General features: G+C 45.9%; 6 non-coding genes across 6 annotated transcripts; all 6 read right to left on the bottom strand.

Annotated features, from left to right (window-relative positions):
• Positions 1–987: 987 nt before the first annotated feature.
• LOC130309934 (U2 spliceosomal RNA) lies at positions 988–1,178 on the bottom strand. The gene has a single exon (XR_008858503.1). It is a non-coding gene; the product is annotated as a U2 spliceosomal RNA (small nuclear RNA).
• Positions 1,179–3,279: 2,101 nt separating this feature from the next.
• On the bottom strand, positions 3,280–3,477 carry LOC130309961 (U2 spliceosomal RNA). Its single transcript, XR_008858529.1, has one exon. It is a non-coding gene; the product is annotated as a U2 spliceosomal RNA (small nuclear RNA).
• A 3,610-nt stretch (positions 3,478–7,087) lies between these two features.
• On the bottom strand, positions 7,088–7,278 carry LOC130309933 (U2 spliceosomal RNA). Its single transcript, XR_008858502.1, has one exon. It is a non-coding gene; the product is annotated as a U2 spliceosomal RNA (small nuclear RNA).
• A 2,081-nt stretch (positions 7,279–9,359) lies between these two features.
• On the bottom strand, positions 9,360–9,550 carry LOC130309932 (U2 spliceosomal RNA). Its single transcript, XR_008858501.1, has one exon. It is a non-coding gene; the product is annotated as a U2 spliceosomal RNA (small nuclear RNA).
• A 2,100-nt stretch (positions 9,551–11,650) lies between these two features.
• LOC130309931 (U2 spliceosomal RNA) lies at positions 11,651–11,841 on the bottom strand. Its single transcript, XR_008858500.1, has one exon. It is a non-coding gene; the product is annotated as a U2 spliceosomal RNA (small nuclear RNA).
• A 2,089-nt stretch (positions 11,842–13,930) lies between these two features.
• On the bottom strand, positions 13,931–14,121 carry LOC130309930 (U2 spliceosomal RNA). The gene has a single exon (XR_008858499.1). It is a non-coding gene; the product is annotated as a U2 spliceosomal RNA (small nuclear RNA).
• Between the last annotated feature and the right edge of the window lie 260 nt (positions 14,122–14,381).

Here is a 14,381-nt window from a genome sequence, read left to right as displayed (position 1 = left end):
TACCGCCAGCAGATGGAGACACTGGGGGATAATTTTCTAAGGATTTATACTGATTTTTCCTGTCTGAATTTGTCGCACAGAAAGTTGCAGGCCAAATATGTGTGACATTTCTGCGACTTTAGCTTCTAGAGCATTTTTACAACATTATACATAGGTGCTGAATACATAAAAAGCGACTGTTCAGCGACAGACAAGTCGCATCGGCTGAAAGTAGGCCAGAATGTCAGTCCATGTTGGAGCAGGTTTAGATACAGTCTAAAGCATAGATCTCAAAGTCTGTGCACAGAATTTAGCAAGGGCCTCGCACCTTCTGATGCATCAGGTAGGTGCACAATAGCATAGCCTAACCCTCTGTACTTTGGTCTATATTGATGCGGGACATAGACAGCCAGCTGATGACCAATCCATTAGTGCAATGGATGGCTGGAAGCATTTGTCTTTGCCTTTGCAATACCACAGAAGCAATGCATGGTCAATGTACAGCAATGACACACCTGTGTGAACAGCCAGGAGACCCCCCCCCCCCCATGTTATGTTACATAGTTACATAGTTAGTACGGTCGAAAAAAGACATATGTCCATCAAGTTCAACCAGGGAATTAAGGGGTAGGGGTGTGGCGCGATATTGGGGAAGGGATGAGATTTTATATTTCTTCATAAGCATTAATCTTATTTTGTCAATTAGGAACATTCAGCACCCACCCGCTATCAAGGCAGCTGCCTATCATGTCATGCCCTACCTGCACAGGTGTGCTGGCTACTCAAATGATCCAATTAAGGAGGCCATTTAGTCAGCAGCAGCAGAAGTCCTGTGCCTGGACGCTCCAACAGCGGCCAGACACAAGCAGAAGCAGAAGCAGCAGCAGCACCACCTTTTGTTTTTTGGCTGCAGCAGCAGCAGCAGCAAGGCCCACAGGGCTGGCTAGCTGGCTAGCCAGCAAGCAGGTAGCAATGAAAGTAGGAATCTTTCTTTTTAACCCTGTAAGGGGGTGGTGCACTGTACCCGAAGATACTGCCATATCGGGTCAATGCATAGGGCGACGGAAGCAAGCTTCGAAATCGGCCCCCGTTCTCAAAAATCCATTTAATATATGGTCCCCAGATAGGGGACGTATCAGATATTAAACTGATAAGAACAGATACTACACTTGATCTTAGCCAAAAGGCCGAGAAGCGATAACCGTGAAAGGGGCGGGCCCAACAAGGTCCCCTTCATGGGCACTATCACTGCTTGCTGTCAGGGAGGCTGCCAGACAATTTTCCATGCACACTCTGGGCTGGGGGGCAGTCAACCACCAGTACACACAGCAGAACCTAAACCCATACCATTATTGCTAAGCAGCAAGACAGGGGCCCATTGCACTCCCACGGGGCCTTTTTAAATGCAATCCATAACCCGGATTTGCCAGGAACCCTTCTTACTCCTCCTACTTGCATGTGACACTGGGCTTAGGATCTGCATAGGAAACACACACACAAGCACACACCTACCTTTGTTGCCTGCAGATGCCTCCTTGGCTGTCCCCAAACGGTATCAAACCAACACCCACGGGAAGCTGTAAGCATAGAGGACATGCCTGCACCCCATTGGACTTACCTGTGTGGGTTAAACCCGGGTTATTTGACAACCTATGGCGGTGATGGTTCTGCTCAGGCAGAGCAGTGCTGATGCTCCTCATAAAGCTGTCGCTGCTGTGAAGGTTCTAGGTGACATCACAAATCCCTATGGTTACATACACAACAAAGCTGGGTTGTTGTTGTTTACACTCTGCAAGGCCTGTGGAAGTGAGTGACATCATAGCACTGTAGTTCTGAGGGTTCTAGATGGATGCAACAATCTCCTGTTGCTTCTATGAAGGCCATAATAGACGACATCACCAAACAGCTCCATAGTCACATACACAGCAAAGGAGAGATGTTGTTTACACCTAGTGATGTCAGTGGTATTGAGTGACATCACAGCACAGTGCTAAGGCTCCTGGGCCTGGACACAGCAGCGGCTGCAATATCTCAACGGAGAATACGTTTATATATATGTGTGTGTGTGCGCGTATATATATATATATATATATATATATATATATATATATATATATATATATATATATATTTCTCCGCCGAAATCACTTTTAAACCCATTTCCACCTTTTTTTCCCTTCTCTTCCTCTTACTTTTTTTTCACGTTTTTTTACGTTTTTCTCCTTTTCGCCTCTTTTCTGGGCGTATTATTCTTCTTTTTCTTCTTTTTTTTCGTCTAATGCATACCCCATCAGTGCAGCAATGCTTATTCAATACCGCCAGCAGATGGAGACACTGGGGGATAATTTTCTAAGGATTTATACTGATTTTTCCTGTCTGAATTTGTCGCACAGAAAGTTGCAGGCCAAATATGTGTGACATTTCTGCGACTTTAGCTTCTAGAGCATTTTTACAACATTATACATAGGTGCTGAATACATAAAAAGCGACTGTTCAGCGACAGACAAGTCGCATCGGCTGAAAGTAGGCCAGAATGTCAGTCCATGTTGGAGCAGGTTTAGATACAGTCTAAAGCATAGATCTCAAAGTCTGTGCACAGAATTTAGCAAGGGCCTCGCACCTTCTGATGCATCAGGTAGGTGCACAATAGCATAGCCTAACCCTCTGTACTTTGGTCTATATTGATGCGGGACATAGACAGCCAGCTGATGACCAATCCATTAGTGCAATGGATGGCTGGAAGCATTTGTCTTTGCCTTTGCAATACCACAGAAGCAATGCATGGTCAATGTACAGCAATGACACACCTGTGTGAACAGCCAGGAGACCCCCCCCCCCCCATGTTATGTTACATAGTTACATAGTTAGTACGGTCGAAAAAAGACATATGTCCATCAAGTTCAACCAGGGAATTAAGGGGTAGGGGTGTGGCGCGATATTGGGGAAGGGATGAGATTTTATATTTCTTCATAAGCATTAATCTTATTTTGTCAATTAGGAACATTCAGCACCCACCCGCTATCAAGGCAGCTGCCTATCATGTCATGCCCTACCTGCACAGGTGTGCTGGCTACTCAAATGATCCAATTAAGGAGGCCATTTAGTCAGCAGCAGCAGAAGTCCTGTGCCTGGACGCTCCAACAGCGGCCAGACACAAGCAGAAGCAGAAGCAGCAGCAGCACCACCTTTTGTTTTTTGGCTGCAGCAGCAGCAGCAGCAAGGCCCACAGGGCTGGCTAGCTGGCTAGCCAGCAAGCAGGTAGCAATGAAAGTAGGAATCTTTCTTTTTAACCCTGTAAGGGGGTGGTGCACTGTACCCGAAGATACTGCCATATCGGGTCAATGCATAGGGCGACGGAAGCAAGCTTCGAAATCGGCCCCCGTTCTCAAAAATCCATTTAATATATGGTCCCCAGATAGGGGACGTATCAGATATTAAACTGATAAGAACAGATTTTTAAGTTGCCCTCAGAACTCACTCAGAGTTCCAAGATCTTATTTGAAACTCAATTATTGTGTTCATCCTTGGGTAACATAATTTAATTTCTTTTCTTAAACACCAAATGAAATAAAAAGAAACATTTTAAAATCAATACATAAAGAAAAACCCATAAAATAACTAAACCATACCTTACTTTCTAATTAACAAATCTCCATTAGAAAGTCATTCCCTTCCTCCAAGCATACACCGTTAGGAAATCAATCAAACCTAGACTGATATTCCCTCTAGTCACATCACTCTTGGCTTGAGATGCCAACCAGGCTGGAATTTTATACGCTTCAATGAAACGATTCATATCCGCCTTAAAAGAAAAATAAACTTTGTCCCGCACCTCCTCCTCCCGTGACTTAAATCTTGCTTTTAGCTCAATCATTTCTTTATCAAATGTCCGTCTTTCTGTTTCTGACAGATTCTCCAATAAACTTCCAAGCACACCACCATATTGTGACGGCACAAACTCTTCCACCTCTTTCTTTTTCTTCTGTTCCGCTGCTCTTCTTATTGGAACCTGTTCTAGCTCAGGCTCTTTTGCTTCAACTACTTCCTCTCGGCTTCTTTTAACCGCCTCTTTTTTCCCAACCTTTTTCTTGGGACAAGAGCCAAGAAGATGGCCCTCATTCCCACACAGATGGCACTTCTTCTTCTTCTCACAATTCTCCGCCTCATGACCTTCTTCTTGGCACTTGAAGCACCACAGGAATGTACATACGTCCTTACTATGGCCATACTGCTTACACTTACGGCAAAACTCTTGCATGCCGGAGAAAAACAAGTCACCGTTTACCGTTCCAATTTTAAACCGCCCTGGCGGGACTATTAGCTTACCATCCACCGTTTCTTTAAATTTTACTTCAAACTTCCATTTGGTAGTCCATAATCCAAACTGGTTCAAAATCTTACCTTTGGGCAATACATTATCACAAAATCTTAACAGGAAAGTAACAATGTCTTCTTCTGGTGTATATGGGCTGTACATTCTTACAGTCACCAGTCTTTCTCTGCGAGGGAAGTGTGGAATTATCCCCACTCCCTCCAGGACCGAACTTCCTTTCCTTTGCTGAAAACGGCTCCAGAATACATCATAGTCCTCTTCTGACATAAGCACAACATCATAGTATCCACTCTTTGGAAATTCCAGCATGGAAAGAATTTGTTCCTTCCTGATCTCCAAGAGCTTGAACAAAACATCCTCGACCACGAATACCAGGCCTCTCTCCTTTTTCCGCACATCCTGCAAGGAAATCCGCACTCCATTCCGTAATCTTGCGAAGGATGGTACACCTTCAGAAGCAGATCCACGATCTTCAGCCATCTCCAAGGTATCCAGGCACCTCCCCCACGCAAGCAGGTAGGTGGGTGTGGATCGCCTCCCATTGTCTGGGGACTAGGCCGGCTCCCTAATAGCAGCAGGGGGGTGAAGTCCCTCCTTTAAGAAGGACGATCCCCCCAGGCAAAGGAGCCGGGTACCCCAGACACCCTCTGGCCAGACCAAGCGAGCAGAACTACACTTGATCTTAGCCAAAAGGCCGAGAAGCGATAACCGTGAAAGGGGCGGGCCCAACAAGGTCCCCTTCATGGGCACTATCACTGCTTGCTGTCAGGGAGGCTGCCAGACAATTTTCCATGCACACTCTGGGCTGGGGGGCAGTCAACCACCAGTACACACAGCAGAACCTAAACCCATACCATTATTGCTAAGCAGCAAGACAGGGGCCCATTGCACTCCCACGGGGCCTTTTTAAATGCAATCCATAACCCGGATTTGCCAGGAACCCTTCTTACTCCTCCTACTTGCATGTGACACTGGGCTTAGGATCTGCATAGGAAACACACACACAAGCACACACCTACCTTTGTTGCCTGCAGATGCCTCCTTGGCTGTCCCCAAACGGTATCAAACCAACACCCACGGGAAGCTGTAAGCATAGAGGACATGCCTGCACCCCATTGGACTTACCTGTGTGGGTTAAACCCGGGTTATTTGACAACCTATGGCGGTGATGGTTCTGCTCAGGCAGAGCAGTGCTGATGCTCCTCATAAAGCTGTCGCTGCTGTGAAGGTTCTAGGTGACATCACAAATCCCTATGGTTACATACACAACAAAGCTGGGTTGTTGTTGTTTACACTCTGCAAGGCCTGTGGAAGTGAGTGACATCATAGCACTGTAGTTCTGAGGGTTCTAGATGGATGCAACAATCTCCTGTTGCTTCTATGAAGGCCATAATAGACGACATCACCAAACAGCTCCATAGTCACATACACAGCAAAGGAGAGATGTTGTTTACACCTAGTGATGTCAGTGGTATTGAGTGACATCACAGCACAGTGCTAAGGCTCCTGGGCCTGGACACAGCAGCGGCTGCAATATCTCAACGGAGAATACGTTTATATATATGTGTGTGTGTGCGCGTATATATATATATATATATATATATATATATATTTCTCCGCCGAAATCACTTTTAAACCCATTTCCACCTTTTTTTCCCTTCTCTTCCTCTTACTTTTTTTTCACGTTTTTTTTACGTTTTTCTCCTTTTCGCCTCTTTTCTGGGCGTATTATTCTTCTTTTTCTTCTTTTTTTTCGTCTAATGCATACCCCATCAGTGCAGCAATGCTTATTCAATACCGCCAGCAGATGGAGACACTGGGGGATAATTTTCTAAGGATTTATACTGATTTTTCCTGTCTGAATTTGTCGCACAGAAAGTTGCAGGCCAAATATGTGTGACATTTCTGCGACTTTAGCTTCTAGAGCATTTTTACAACATTATACATAGGTGCTGAATACATAAAAAGCGACTGTTCAGCGACAGACAAGTCGCATCGGCTGAAAGTAGGCCAGAATGTCAGTCCATGTTGGAGCAGGTTTAGATACAGTCTAAAGCATAGATCTCAAAGTCTGTGCACAGAATTTAGCAAGGGCCTCGCACCTTCTGATGCATCAGGTAGGTGCACAATAGCATAGCCTAACCCTCTGTACTTTGGTCTATATTGATGCGGGACATAGACAGCCAGCTGATGACCAATCCATTAGTGCAATGGATGGCTGGAAGCATTTGTCTTTGCCTTTGCAATACCACAGAAGCAATGCATGGTCAATGTACAGCAATGACACACCTGTGTGAACAGCCAGGAGACCCCCCCCCCCCATGTTATGTTACATAGTTACATAGTTAGTACGGTCGAAAAAAGACACATGTCCATCAAGTTCAACCAGGGAATTAAGGGGTAGGGGTGTGGCGCGATATTGGGGAAGGGATGAGATTTTATATTTCTTCATAAGCATTAATCTTATTTTGTCAATTAGGAACATTCAGCACCCACCCGCTATCAAGGCAGCTGCCTATCATGTCATGCCCTACCTGCACAGGTGTGCTGGCTACTCAAATGATCCAATTAAGGAGGCCATTTAGTCAGCAGCAGCAGAAGTCCTGTGCCTGGACGCTCCAACAGGGGCCAGACACAAGCAGAAGCAGAAGCAGCAGAAGCAGCACCTTTTGTTTTTTGGCTGCAGCAGCAGCAAGGCCCACAGGGCTGGCTAGCTGGCTAGCCAGCAAGCAGGTAGCAATGAAAGTAGGAATCTTTCTTTTTAACCCTGTAAGGGGGTGGTGCACTGTACCCGAAGATACTGCCATATCGGGTCAATGCATAGGGCGACGGAAGCAAGCTTCGAAATCGGCCCCCGTTCTCAAAAATCCATTTAATATATGGTCCCCAGATAGGGGACGTATCAGATATTAAACTGATAAGAACAGATACTACACTTGATCTTAGCCAAAAGGCCGAGAAGCGATAACCGTGAAAGGGGCGGGCCCAACAAGGTCCCCTTCATGGGCACTATCACTGCTTGCTGTCAGGGAGGCTGCCAGACAATTTTCCATGCACACTCTGGGCTGGGGGGCAGTCAACCACCAGTACACACAGCAGAACCTAAACCCATACCATTATTGCTAAGCAGCAAGACAGGGGCCCATTGCACTCCCACGGGGCCTTTTTAAATGCAATCCATAACCCGGATTTGCCAGGAACCCTTCTTACTCCTCCTACTTGCATGTGACACTGGGCTTAGGATCTGCATAGGAAACACACACACAAGCACACACCTACCTTTGTTGCCTGCAGATGCCTCCTTGGCTGTCCCCAAACGGTATCAAACCAACACCCACGGGAAGCTGTAAGCATAGAGGACATGCCTGCACCCCATTGGACTTACCTGTGTGGGTTAAATCCGGGTTATTTGACAACCTATGGCGGTGATGGTTCTGCTCAGGCAGAGCAGTGCTGATGCTCCTCATAAAGCTGTCGCTGCTGTGAAGGTTCTAGGTGACATCACAAATCCCTATGGTTACATACACAACAAAGCTGGGTTGTTGTTGTTTACACTCTGCAAGGCCTGTGGAAGTGAGTGACATCATAGCACTGTAGTTCTGAGGGTTCAAGATGGATGCAACAATCTCCTGTTGCTTCTATGAAGGCCGTAATAGACGACATCACCAAACAGCTCCATAGTCACATACACAGCAAAGGAGAGATGTTGTTTACACCTAGTGATGTCAGTGGTATTGAGTGACATCACAGCACAGTGCTAAGGCTCCTGGGCCTGGACACAGCAGCGGCTGCAATATCTCAACGGAGAATACGTTTATATCTGTGTGTGAGTGTGCGCATATATATATATATATATATATATATATATATATATATATATATATATTTCTCCGCCGAAATCACTTTTAAACCCATTTCCACCTTTTTTTCCCTTCTCTTCCTCTTACTTTTTTTTCACGTTTTTTTACGTTTTTCTCCTTTTCGCCTCTTTTCTGGGCGTATTATTCTTCTTTTTCTTCTTTTTTTTCGTCTAATGCATACCCCATCAGTGCAGCAATGCTTATTCAATACCGCCAGCAGATGGAGACACTGGGGGATAATTTTCTAAGGATTTATACTGATTTTTCCTGTCTGAATTTGTCGCACAGAAAGTTGCAGGCCAAATATGTGTGACATTTCTGCGACTTTAGCTTCTAGAGCATTTTTACAACATTATACATAGGTGCTGAATACATAAAAAGCGACTGTTCAGCGACAGACAAGTCGCATCGGCTGAAAGTAGGCCAGAATGTCAGTCCATGTTGGAGCAGGTTTAGATACAGTCTAAAGCATAGATCTCAAAGTCTGTGCACAGAATTTAGCAAGGGCCTCGCACCTTCTGATGCATCAGGTAGGTGCACAATAGCATAGCCTAACCCTCTGTACTTTGGTCTATATTGATGCGGGACATAGACAGCCAGCTGATGACCAATCCATTAGTGCAATGGATGGCTGGAAGCATTTGTCTTTGCCTTTGCAATACCACAGAAGCAATGCATGGTCAATGTACAGCAATGACACACCTGTGTGAACAGCCAGGAGACCCCCCCCCCCATGTTATGTTACATAGTTACATAGTTAGTACGGTCGAAAAAAGACATATGTCCATCAAGTTCAACCAGGGAATTAAGGGGTAGGGGTGTGGCGCGATATTGGGGAAGGGATGAGATTTTATATTTCTTCATAAGCATTAATCTTATTTTGTCAATTAGGAACATTCAGCACCCACCCGCTATCAAGGCAGCTGCCTATCATGTCATGCCCTACCTGCACAGGTGTGCTGGCTACTCAAATGATCCAATTAAGGAGGCCATTTAGTCAGCAGCAGCAGAAGTCCTGTGCCTGGACGCTCCAACAGGGGCCAGACACAAGCAGAAGCAGAAGCAGCAGAAGCAGCACCTTTTGTTTTTTGGCTGCAGCAGCAGCAAGGCCCACAGGGCTGGCTAGCTGGCTAGCCAGCAAGCAGGTAGCAATGAAAGTAGGAATCTTTCTTTTTAACCCTGTAAGGGGGTGGTGCACTGTACCCGAAGATACTGCCATATCGGGTCAATGCATAGGGCGACGGAAGCAAGCTTCGAAATCGGCCCCCGTTCTCAAAAATCCATTTAATATATGGTCCCCAGATAGGGGACGTATCAGATATTAAACTGATAAGAACAGATACTACACTTGATCTTAGCCAAAAGGCCGAGAAGCGATAACCGTGAAAGGGGCGGGCCCAACAAGGTGCCCTTCATGGGCACTATCACTGCTTGCTGTCAGGGAGGCTGCCAGACAATTTTCCATGCACACTCTGGGCTGGGGGGCAGTCAACCACCAGTACACACAGCAGAACCTAAACCCATACCATTATTGCTAAGCAGCAAGACAGGGGCCCATTGCACTCCCACGGGGCCTTTTTAAATGCAATCCATAACCCGGATTTGCCAGGAACCCTTCTTACTCCTCCTACTTGCATGTGACACTGGGCTTAGGATCTGCATAGGAAACACACACACAAGCACACACCTACCTTTGTTGCCTGCAGATGCCTCCTTGGCTGTCCCCAAACGGTATCAAACCAACACCCACGGGAAGCTGTAAGCATAGAGGACATGCCTGCACCCCATTGGACTTACCTGTGTGGGTTAAATCCGGGTTATTTGACAACCTATGGCGGTGATGGTTCTGCTCAGGCAGAGCAGTGCTGATGCTCCTCATAAAGCTGTCGCTGCTGTGAAGGTTCTAGGTGACATCACAAATCCCTATGGTTACATACACAACAAAGCTGGGTTGTTGTTGTTTACACTCTGCAAGGCCTGTGGAAGTGAGTGACATCATAGCACTGTAGTTCTGAGGGTTCAAGATGGATGCAACAATCTCCTGTTGCTTCTATGAAGGCCGTAATAGACGACATCACCAAACAGCTCCATAGTCACATACACAGCAAAGGAGAGATGTTGTTTACACCTAGTGATGTCAGTGGTATTGAGTGACATCACAGCACAGTGCTAAGGCTCCTGGGCCTGGACACAGCAGCGGCTGCAATATCTCAACGGAGAATACGTTTATATCTATGTGTGTGTGTGCGCATATATATATATATATATATATATATATATATATATTTATATATATATATATATTTCTCCGCCGAAATCACTTTTAAACCCATTTCCACCTTTTTTTCCCTTCTCTTCCTCTTACTTTTTTTTCACGTTTTTTTACGTTTTTCTCCTTTTCGCCTCTTTTCTGGGCGTATTATTCTTCTTTTTCTTCTTTTTTTTCGTCTAATGCATACCCCATCAGTGCAGCAATGCTTATTCAATACCGCCAGCAGATGGAGACACTGGGGGATAATTTTCTAAGGATTTATACTGATTTTTCCTGTCTGAATTTGTCGCACAGAAAGTTGCAGGCCAAATATGTGTGACATTTCTGCGACTTTAGCTTCTAGAGCATTTTTACAACATTATACATAGGTGCTGAATACATAAAAAGCGACTGTTCAGCGACAGACAAGTCGCATCGGCTGAAAGTAGGCCAGAATGTCAGTCCATGTTGGAGCAGGTTTAGATACAGTCTAAAGCATAGATCTCAAAGTCTGTGCACAGAATTTAGCAAGGGCCTCGCACCTTCTGATGCATCAGGTAGGTGCACAATAGCATAGCCTAACCCTCTGTACTTTGGTCTATATTGATGCGGGACATAGACAGCCAGCTGATGACCAATCCATTAGTGCAATGGATGGCTGGAAGCATTTGTCTTTGCCTTTGCAATACCACAGAAGCAATGCATGGTCAATGTACAGCAATGACACACCTGTGTGAACAGCCAGGAGACCCCCCCCCCCCCCCATGTTATGTTACATAGTTACATAGTTAGTACGGTCGAAAAAAGACATATGTCCATCAAGTTCAACCAGGGAATTAAGGGGTAGGGGTGTGGCGCGATATTGGGGAAGGGATGAGATTTTATATTTCTTCATAAGCATTAATCTTATTTTGTCAATTAGGAACATTCAGCACCCACCCGCTATCAAGGCAGCTGCCTATCATGTCATGCCCTACCTGCACAGGTGTGCTGGCTACTCAAATGATCCAATTAAGGAGGCCATTTAGTCAGCAGCAGCAGAAGTCCTGTGCCTGGACGCTCCAACAGGGGCCAGACACAAGCAGAAGCAGAAGCAGCAGAAGCAGCAGCAGCACCACCTTTTGTTTTTTGGCTGCAGCAGCAGCAAGGCCCACAGGGCTGGCTAGCTGGCTAGCCAGCAAGCAGGTAGCAATGAAAGTAGGAATCTTTCTTTTTAACCCTGTAAGGGGGTGGTGCACTGTACCCGAAGATACTGCCATATCGGGTCAATGCATAGGGCGACGGAAGCAAGCTTCGAAATCGGCCCCCGTTCTCAAAAATCCATTTAATATATGGTCCCCAGATAGGGGACGTATCAGATATTAAACTGATAAGAACAGATACTACACTTGATCTTAGCCAAAAGGCCGAGAAGCGATAACCGTGAAAGGGGCGGGCCCAACAAGGTCCCCTTCATGGGCACTATCACTGCTTGCTGTCAGGGAGGCTGCCAGACAATTTTCCATGCACACTCTGGGCTGGGGGGCAGTCAACCACCAGTACACACAGCAGAACCTAAACCCATACCATTATTGCTAAGCAGCAAGACAGGGGCCCATTGCACTCCCACGGGGCCTTTTTAAATGCAATCCATAACCCGGATTTGCCAGGAACCCTTCTTACTCCTCCTACTTGCATGTGACACTGGGCTTAGGATCTGCATAGGAAACACACACACAAGCACACACCTACCTTTGTTGCCTGCAGATGCCTCCTTGGCTGTCCCCAAACGGTATCAAACCAACACCCACGGGAAGCTGTAAGCATAGAGGACATGCCTGCACCCCATTGGACTTACCTGTGTGGGTTAAATCCGGGTTATTTGACAACCTATGGCGGTGATGGTTCTGCTCAGGCAGAGCAGTGCTGATGCTCCTCATAAAGCTGTCGCTGCTGTGAAGGTTCTAGGTGACATCACAAATCCCTATGGTTACATACACAACAAAGCTGGGTTGTTGTTGTTTACACTCTGCAAGGCCTGTGGAAGTGAGTGACATCATAGCACTGTGTTCTGAGGGTTCAAGATGGATGCAACAATCTCCTGTTGCTTCTATGAAGGCCGTAATAGACGACATCACCAAACAGCTCCATAGTCACATACACAGCAAAGGAGAGATGTTGTTTACACCTAGTGATGTCAGTGGTATTGAGTGACATCACAGCACAGTGCTAAGGCTCCTGGGCCTGGACACAGCAGCGGCTGCAATATCTCAACGGAGAATACGTTTATATCTATGTGTGTGTGTGCGCATATATATATATATATATATATATATATATATATATATATATATATATTCTCCGCCGAAATCACTTTTAAACCCATTTCCACCTTTTTTTCCCTTCTCTTCCTCTTACTTTTTTTTCACGTTTTTTTACGTTTTTCTCCTTTTCGCCTCTTTTCTGGGCGTATTATTCTTCTTTTTCTTCTTTTTTTTCGTCTAATGCATACCCCATCAGTGCAGCAATGCTTATTCAATACCGCCAGCAGATGGAGACACTGGGGGATAATTTTCTAAGGATTTATACTGATTTTTCCTGTCTGAATTTGTCGCACAGAAAGTTGCAGGCCAAATATGTGTGACATTTCTGCGACTTTAGCTTCTAGAGCATTTTTACAACATTATACATAGGTGCTGAATACATAAAAAGCGACTGTTCAGCGACAGACAAGTCGCATCGGCTGAAAGTAGGCCAGAATGTCAGTCCATGTTGGAGCAGGTTTAGATACAGTCTAAAGTATAGATCTCAAAGTCTGTGCACAGAATTTAGCAAGGGCCTCGCACCTTCTGATGCATCAGGTAGGTGCACAATAGCATAGCCTAACCCTCTGTACTTTGGTCTATATTGATGCGGGACATAGACAGCCAGCTGATGACCAATCCATTAGTGCAATGGATGGCTGGAAGCATTTGTCTTTGCCTTTGCAATACCACAGAAGCAATGCATGGTCAATGTACAGCAATGACACACCTGTGTGAACAGCCAGGAGACCCCCCCCCCCCATGTTATGTTACATAGTTACATAGTTAGTACGGTCGAAAAAAGACATATGTCCATCAAGTTCAACCAGGGAATTAAGGGGTAGGGGTGTGGCGCGATATTGGGGAAGGGATGAGATTTTATATTTCTTCATAAGCATTAATCTTATTTTGTCAATTAGGAACATTCAGCACCCACCCGCTATCAAGGCAGCTGCCTATCATGTCATGCCCTACCTGCACAGGTGTGCTGGCTACTCAAATGATCCAATTAAGGAGGCCATTTAGTCAGCAGCAGCAGAAGTCCTGTGCCTGGACGCTCCAACAGCGGCCAGACACAAGCAGAAGCAGAAGCAGCAGAAGCAGCAGCAGCACCACCTTTTGTTTTTTGGCTGCAGCAGCAGCAAGGCCCACAGGGCTGGCTAGCTGGCTAGCCAGCAAGCAGGTAGCAATGAAAGTAGGAATCTTTCTTTTTAACCCTGTAAGGGGGTGGTGCACTGTACCCGAAGATACTGCCATATCGGGTCAATGCATAGGGCGACGGAAGCAAGCTTCGAAATCGGCCCCCGTTCTCAAAAATCCATTTAATATATGGTCCCCAGATAGGGGACGTATCAGATATTAAACTGATAAGAACAGATACTACACTTGATCTTAGCCAAAAGGCCGAGAAGCGATAACCGTGAAAGGGGCGGGCCCAACAAGGTCCCCTTCATGGGCACTATCACTGCTTGCTGTCAGGGAGGCTGCCAGACAATTTTCCATGCACACTCTGGGCTGGGGGGCAGTCAACCACCAGTACACACAGCAGAACCTAAACCCATACCATTATTGCTAAGCAGCAAGACAGGGGCCCATTGCACTCCCACGGGGCCTTTTTAAATGCAATCCATAACCCGGATTTGCCAGGAACCCTTCTTACTCCTCCTACTTGCATG

Source organism: Hyla sarda, unplaced genomic scaffold, assembly GCF_029499605.1.
Source record: "Hyla sarda isolate aHylSar1 unplaced genomic scaffold, aHylSar1.hap1 scaffold_1543, whole genome shotgun sequence".
NCBI lineage: Eukaryota > Metazoa > Chordata > Amphibia > Anura > Hylidae > Hyla > Hyla sarda.
The sequence above is the reverse complement of the archived record's forward strand: the minus strand, read 5'-3'. Positions and strand labels throughout refer to the sequence as shown.